The sequence below is a fragment of the Notothenia coriiceps genome, unplaced genomic scaffold (assembly GCF_000735185.1).
Source record: "Notothenia coriiceps isolate Sejong01 unplaced genomic scaffold, NC01 NC01_scaffold00028313, whole genome shotgun sequence".
NCBI classification, from domain to species: Eukaryota; Metazoa; Chordata; class Actinopteri; order Perciformes; family Nototheniidae; genus Notothenia; species Notothenia coriiceps.
In genome coordinates, this window is record NW_011361014.1 from 134278 (window position 1) to 141334 (window position 7057).

The window sequence follows — 7057 nt, forward strand, 5'->3', positions numbered from 1 at the left end:
TCCATCCATGTTGCCCACCACCTTGTTACACAAATAACAAACACATCGTTTTAGTGCACCAAAAACACATCGTTTTTCTAGAAGAAGATTACAAACGCTGAAAATGGTAACAAACAGGTGGCAACATGTGGTGACGAAGGTGTCATCCACTGCCTATCATGCATAGAAAGTGAAACTTAAGCTCACTCCACTGCGGAGATATTCCTGCGAGAGTGGCGGAAAACCTTAAATGTATTTGTTTATTTAAAATGTGAAATTTTACAGCAATATAAAACAATGTAAGCACGAGGTGTCAAACTCAATTTTCATCGGCGGCCACATTAACATTATGGTTGATTGGACTGTAAATAACAGTACCAATCAAAATTTGAGACACCATTACATTAACATTCACATGCATTTAGCTGAGCTTTTATCCCAAACGCGACTTACAATAAGTGCATTCGACCAGGAAGATACAACCTTGAAGAAAACAGGAAACATATAAGTACATAGGTTCATAGAGCTGAAACATTATCAAGTGCTACTCAACTGTTTAGATAAGCCAGTCCTTTGTTAGTTAAGGCTTTGTTAGTAGGGACTGGGAATCGAACCATTGATACACCTTCTCATTCGAAGGTTTTTATTTATTTAAATGATTTCCCTACTTTTGAGATTAATACTAATACATCAAAAATATAAAGAACACATAGGGAATTATCTAGTAAACAAAAAATTGTTAAAAAATCCAGAATATGAATTTTATATTTTAAGATTGTTTCAAATTAGCCCCCTTTTGCCTTTGATGACAGCTTTGCACACTCCTGGCTTCTGAATATAATCAAAAAAAAAATCATATGTAAATATATAAATATATATTAATAATGTATTATATTACATTAATTGCCTCTGCATTGGATTATTATCAGTTCTTCGTAAATAACTTCATAAATAACTACGTCCTGAAAGCAGAAGTCTAGGCAAATAATTGAAAGCAAATATTCAACAATTAACCCAATTGTATTGTATATAATATTCTTTGCAAGCTCTTGCGGGCCGCATAAAATGAGGTCGCGGGGCCGGATTTGCCCACGGGCCTTGAGTTTGACACCCCCTGTTGTAAAGCGGTGTATCTGCAGCAGCGGGTTGTAGCAGCGATGTTTGCAGTGAAGGACAGTTTGTTATCTAGGGTCACACCCAGATTCCTTGCAGTCTGAGTCGGGGAAACAACAGAGGGGCCGATGTTGATTGTTAGGTCAAGAGTGGGACAATCTTTTCCCGGAAGGAAAAGCAGTTCAGTCTTGTCAAGGTTGAGCTTGAGATGGTGAGCAGACATCCACTGAGAGATGTCTGCTAGTCAAGCAGATCCACTGCTTAGTCTATTGAACTTTTTTAATCTTAGCTAAAAACTCACCTCTTTGCACTGGCCTTTAATACTAGTTGAACATAAAAATGTTACATTTGTATGTGTTTTTTTGTTTCTAGTTATTGTGCTTTTTATCATGTTTTTAATTATTGTTTTATTATTTTACTCCCATTGTGTTATTTTTATATTGTATTTATTCCCTGTACAGCACTTTGGTCAACTGAGGTTGCTTTAAATGTGCTATATAAATAAGTAAAGATTGAGATTGAACAATGCTTAGAGATTATTCTGCTCACGCTTGTGTTGTCCTGCAGCTGCACACGGCGGACCTGGGGGGCCACGGCTCCACCTCCGAGGTGGTGCGCTCCATCATGAGCGCCGTTCAGAGCACCGGGCCCCGGACCCTCAGCATCTAGAACAAACCCGCAGAGAAGTGAATGTAAGACTCTCCTCAGAAGGTCCTCTATGCAATTTCATAATATTATAGTTGTTTTGATAGTTATACTGAAATGAAACTGTCACAAAGATCTATGCAATAGTTTATCTTTCTGTAGAAATGTTTCCTGTTTACCTGAAACAACCACCATACCATAATACTGTATCAAACACGACACAACTCCTTTTACAATCTTGTCCATATTTATTAGTTTGGTTACTTTATTTATTATTAAGAACAGTGTAATGTTCATCATTGATTTTAACCCAAACTCAGCTGCGGCTTGTCTACTCAGACTCAGCTGTCCTACTACTCAATGTGCTGGGTTTTAATAAATGGGAAATACATATTAAGCTTGTTTCTTTGGAGTTCATTATTTCGTTTTTAGAATGATCTGTGCTGAATCAAACATGTGAGTGCATGTAGCAGTGCTGGTGCAGACCACAGGGGGGCGCCCTCGTCTCTCGTATCTCCACATGCAGTTTGTTGTCAAAGTCAACTTTATTGTCAACCTCAAAATATGTTTGTGCACGCAGAAAGATCGAAATACTGTTTCCCACAGTCCCGAGGTATACAAACACACACATTAAAATACAAGAGCATTCAATAATAAAAATAATAAAAACACAAAATAACCGTTTTACTTCAAGTAAGCAGGATATATAGAAAAAGATGATGTACATAGTGCAAATGGGAGTGCTCTTAACATCCCGATAGCAATGAATACATTAAATGCTTTGACAATAAATACATAAAAAAATGTCATCTGTGGAAGCTGTAGTACTGTAAAAAGCACGACCAATCATCTGAGCCGGCCCGGCTAAAGTAACTGGATGGCCTACCTGCCTGTCAGCCTTCCATCTGTGCACAAACTTATCTCGTGCCCTCATTGGTCATGTGTGCGTTCGTGTCTTCGTGTGTGTTGGAGGAGGGGCTCTGTAAGGAAGTGGCAGATTTGTTCCGGTTGTGTATTTTCAAATTCTAGCGCACTCGAGCTGGTTTCTCCAAAATTACCTACCCTACCTTTAAGTACTATTCTGATGTGTTTTACTTGAGTATTTCCATTTTATGCTGCTTTAATCTTTTACTCCACTGCATTAGCATTATACTTTTTTACGTTTATATAAAAGTATAATAATTTAAGAGCTAAAGAAGTAAGATTGCGCTTAATTTAAAGCCAGATATAAAAAAGATCAATCTTAAAATAATAAAAAATGCTCTAAGGAAAGGAATGCCTGAGCTTGTTTGCAGTAATCACTTATATTCCACAAACAAAAATGTAATTACCATTAATTGTACCATTGAATCCTTTTCATTATACTATCTCCCAGAAAATAAATCTGTGCTGGAGTTTGTATCAGCTTCAACTAATGAACTCATTGCGACATGTCATCCACTTAGATGTCTCTTGCAATAATATTGATCAAAGATACAAATATAACAACTGGTGTGTGTCAACGTCCATTTACTTAATCACAAACGGTGAACAGATCTCCAATGGTATGACTTTGTTCTCATTACGTCACAATTATACTCTCATCATTTGACTTTCTCTAATGATATTACAAACACAAATTTGCAGGAAATGTTTTGAACATGAGCAGAAGAATTGTCAAAAACACTTTCAGTCAGCTATGTGAGTCAAAGAAGGCATGTTTTATTTCATGTTGTCACGTCGCAACATAGTCCCCAACAGATGTGGTGTATGTGTTAGATTTTTCATTTGATTAAGGAATCTTAATTTTGTTCCCACAACAAATGTTGAAACGTAACAACGCAATTGGAAATCAGTTTCATAATAGTGTCAAAACATGACCAGCGTGTGTGTGTGTGTGTGTGTGTGTGTGTGTGTGTGTGTGTGTGTGTGTGTGTGTGTGTGTGTGTGTTTAATGTCGCTCGGCGGGCCCCTCGATAATTAGAGGCTTGTCCCGGAGAGGGAGCAACAGAGGGGAGGCAAACAGACCACAGCAGAAAGAGGGGAGGAATGCGGGAGACAGCGCGAGAGACAGGGGTGAGAAAGAAACTGCTCTCGCTTCTGGCCTCTCCACAAACATCCAATCTGTCACAACATCCCTCTCCTCCCTCTGTGGCAATATCACACGTAAACATATCAGTTTAATGTGTGTGTGGGAGAGCTCTTTGATCCGACAAATGAAATCTGATTTGATCTGCTGTCCTGCACCCGATGTGGATCAAAGTAGGGCTAATGTGGTTAGTATGTAAAAAAAAAAAAGAGAGATCAGAATGACATTAATTCACCGCTGCGGCCCGGGCATCACGTCCTTTGATCAACACACCCTCCCTTCACACACTCAGAAACATAGACAGAAAGAGTGGGAGGGTGTGTTAAAAGAGGAGGGGGGAGACAGGAGTCAGCAGCGCGAGTGGGCAGAGGTCACCTCAGAGTAACAAGCAGGAGGGAGACGCAGCATGGTTGTGTTTGCTACAGCAGATCAGGTTGTCCTGGACCCTACAGATGCTCCATGGGACGCTGAGGACGACAGAGGTGAGCTGAGGTCTACTTCCTCCTCTCTGCCGAAAGCAAACGTCTTTCTTTCGATAAGGTGTCCTGGATCTGATGAGGATTATATTGTTGAACCACAGTTAAGAGACTTCTGTGCCTAAAGTGTGGGTCTGAAGACTGAGAGAATATTCCAGCTTTTATACTCTCTTTTACCAAAAGTTAATATTTATTTGTCGCATCGGATATTCATTGCTTACTACTTTGGTGGCTGTAATTCCTCCTCTCTCTGCATTCACTTGTAATGAGGTACGGTGGATCCATTAGGACTTTGGAATAAACAGTGTTTCCCCTAGGTTTACTGCTTTGGGCTAGTCCGAACAGGGACTGGGATGGTCTACGAGGTACCCTGCGACCTCCTGCTGGTCTCCAACTCGACTCCAGTGAAGGAGGAGTATAAGACGGCTTTCGTTTTGAGAAAGAAGCTATTCCACAGGACCTAGAACGTACCCTAATATAACACCTGGTGTCAATTCTCTGAAAGACACGGATTTCACACCCAGACTTCTGACCTCTCTTATAAGGTCGAAAATATGAAGAGAAAAATGGTTTTCAATTAAATAAACAGCGTAGCCATGAGAGTAACGGAATGAGAAATGAACCACCGACATTAAAGGGACATTAAGGAGGAGAGAGACGTAAAGTGAACATTACTCCATGCCACCTAGGTATCCTGAAAACCTTATTTGTCACAAAGGGGATCCAGAATGACGGAAACCCCCCCCCCCCCCGCGTCTAGGACACCTCGTCTCTCTCTCTCGACACCTAATAACATAACTAATTAACGTAGTCCACAAAGAATCCCAGTTTTTTGTGATTTGAGTGTTGAAATTTTACTTTCCCAAATCAAATACAATATTTTCTCGTGTACAAAGTTACAATACTTTCACTGTCATTCTATATCTTAATCAACTTAAACCACGATATAAATAAATAATATATAAATTTTAATTTTAATTATTTTTTTTATTAATATTAAGAAAAAAAAAATTTTGTGGAACTTAAAAGTCCCCCCCCACGCCCCGAGGCAACCCGCCCGTGTCCCCTTTGTGACTTCGTGATAATTCAATTCTAGTCTAAAAACATAAATGAGTGTTTACATTGTAAATAAACTGCTACATCGTAACCTGTAAACCTGAAATTACGAAGGTTTCGAATGACAATTGAGTTAAAGTTTAGAACCAAATGAACAATTACTCCACATGAATTTAGAACAACGATTTGGAGTCCTGTAATCTTAATAGTGTTTTATCTTTATGTATCTGTGACCAATTACTCAATTTTTACAATTAACAACATGTTAATTCTTTGAACACAATTAACTCGGTCTCATACACGACTTCTCTCTTAGCATGTCGATTATCGTCTTTCATTTATCAATAAACTTAGTTACTAATGACAAACGAAGATTGAGGGAGTAAGGAGACTATATGAACAAATGCAACTGGTACAACGAACCTGTAAAACCCTGTAGTTACCGATTATCTTCACACTCACCAATGTATCACTACAGTAATACACTACCTTCATTTTGTCTTTTCCCTTAGGTTACCTCCGCAAACTTCCGTAACCTGTAAACCTGGTAATTGTCTTAGTCCAAATAATGGTCCAATTCCAATATGTGAATGCTCCTTTAACTCGAACCTACCAGCACCACGTATGAATTTTTGTGTCTATGTCTCGATTTCTTTATAATTTTTATATGTTTATATATCTCGCTATGTTTGCCGGTCTACGAAACAAGAGGAGAATATAAAACATAATAAAAATTATAAAAGAAATTCGAGACATAGACACAAAAATTACATACGTGGTGGCTGGTAGTTCAGTTTAAGGGCATTCACATTTGGATGGGACCATTATTTGGACTAAAGACTAATTACCAGGTTTACAGGTTACGGGAGTTTGCGGAGGTAACCCTAAGGAAACAAATGAAGGAGTGTATACTGTGAAGTGATACATTGTGAGTGGAAGATATCGTAACTAACAGGTTTACAGGTATACGCTTGTACCAGTTGCATTTGTTCATATAGTCTTTCTCTACTCCTTTCATCTTTCGTTTGTCATTTAGTTAACTAGTTTATTGGATAAATGAAAACGATAATCGACAATGCAAGAGAGAAAAGTCGGTGTTTATGAGAACCCGAGGTAATTGTGTTCAAAGAATTATACAATGTTGGGTTAATGTAAAAATTGAAGTAATTGGTCACAGATACATAAAGATAAAACACTTATAAGAGTTACAGGGACTCCCAAAATCAGTTGTCTAATTCAGTGTGGGAAGTAATTGGCAATTTGATTCTAAAACTTTAACTCAATTGTCATTCCGAAACCTTCGTAAATTTCAGTTTTACAAGGTTTACGATGTAGCAGTTATATTTACAATGTAAACACTCATATGTTTTTTAGACTAGAATTGAATTAATCACGGAAGTCACAAAGGGGACACGGGCGGTTGCCTCGGGGGCGTGGGGGACTTTAAGTTCCACAAAATTTTTTTTTTTTCTTAATATTATTAAAAAAAATAAATTTAAATTAAAATTTTATATATATGTATATATATCGTGGTTTAACGTGATTAAATATAAGATGACAGTGAAAAGTGTAACTTGTACACGAGGAAAATATTGATTTTGATTTGAAAAGTAAAATTCCAAACACTCAAAATCACAAAAACTGGGAATTCTTTGGTGACTACGTAATTAGTTATTGTTATTAGGGTGTCGAGGAGAGAGACGAGGTGTCCTAGACCGGG